Below are 1497 nucleotides of genomic sequence, written 5' to 3' on the forward strand. Positions count from 1 at the left end.
AAACAAAATGAAACTCTCACAACTGAGGGAAACAGGATGATCCTACCACAAGGTCTGGCTCAACCATTTTCCCATGGCTCCCACTTCCTTAAGGGAGATGTAAGGATCAGGAGCAGGGATAGTTTGGGCTAAAAGTACCCCACAGACTCCAGCATGGGTAGAGCCTATGGCCACACCTTTCCTAGATGGGTAGCAGGGAGCATGGGATGAAACAGTGCCCTGAGTCTGAGGCCATAAAGACTTTGCCCTTAATCTTTTCCTGGGGAATAAATGATACCTGCCTCTGGAAAGCTCCTACACTTCCTGGTCAGGGCATTCAGACATCCTGCTACAGGGACTTGGTGCTGTACACAGTCTTTCCTTACTCCAGAGACAACAGAAAAAAGGAAAAGGGGCATCATACTAGGTATTGACACACAGGAGGGTTGCAAGTGACCTGGACAAATGGCGAAGGGCAGGGGCCAGCCCACAAAGAGTGTCTGCTCTGCTCTCACTCTGTTTCTAGTATGGGTTTCCCTTACGCTGTGACAGTGTACTTATGGGAAAGCACAGGGACCCAAAAGGCAAGGAGATGAGCAACCATTTCTCCAGAGAGCATTTTGTATGCTGGGTGACACACAGCCACAGTTCCAACAGCCTCATCCCTGAGATGGATGCAGGCAAGAGCAATATCCAGCAGAGTGGACCCAGCCATGAGAGAAGAGCCAGGACCTAAAGGTGGGGCTGAATATTGAGCCAGAGAGTGGTCCAATCACTTGAAGCTGAGAAGAATGCGACACACACCGGGGGCCCTGACCTCAGGCTGAGCTATGAGGTCATGACCGCTATTGGGTTCTCAGGACACCATGAGCAATGTTCTGTCATGTGGAGGACCTGGACATCGACGCTGTGCTCCTGCCAGGAAAAGTGCCACAAGATGGCTAAGCAATAGGCCAGGCAGAACACACAGAGGAGGACATTCTTTTCTCCTTCTGTCAATCAGTCTCCACAAGATGCAGTGAAACCTGCAGTGTAGACATCCAGATACCTCCCAGAACACCTCCCATGAGAAAGGGACAGCACACAGGAATGTCTCTCTGTTCCATGAGCGACGATTTTGTACATTGAAACCTCCCTCAGAGACTTCCCACAGGACCCTCACATGGAGTAATTCCTCCTGTTGCCACTCAGAGAATCTACATAGTGATTCCTGAAGAGCTGCCACAAGTAAGACCATTCAAGGCACCTACACAGACCTTCCATAGAGCCCTTGCATACAGATGACTCAGGGACACCCTGTGCCCCACAGGCTCTGATCCTGAACCTTCCACTGAATTTTCACCTGGGGCATTCTCACAGAGACCTGACAGGAAGATCTCCCACCAAGACCTCTCCCAGATACCTATGTAGAAGCCACACAGAGAAGTCCCTGCCCTCCCATGTAGGCCTCGCAGACCCCACACAGAAGCTTCCCAGAAGATCCCACAACATGTAATTGGAAAACTTACAGGGAATCTT

The sequence above is a fragment of the Octodon degus genome, unplaced genomic scaffold (genome assembly GCF_000260255.1).
Source record: "Octodon degus isolate 3935 unplaced genomic scaffold, OctDeg1.0 scaffold00586, whole genome shotgun sequence".
In the NCBI taxonomy this organism is placed as follows: domain Eukaryota; kingdom Metazoa; phylum Chordata; class Mammalia; order Rodentia; family Octodontidae; genus Octodon; species Octodon degus.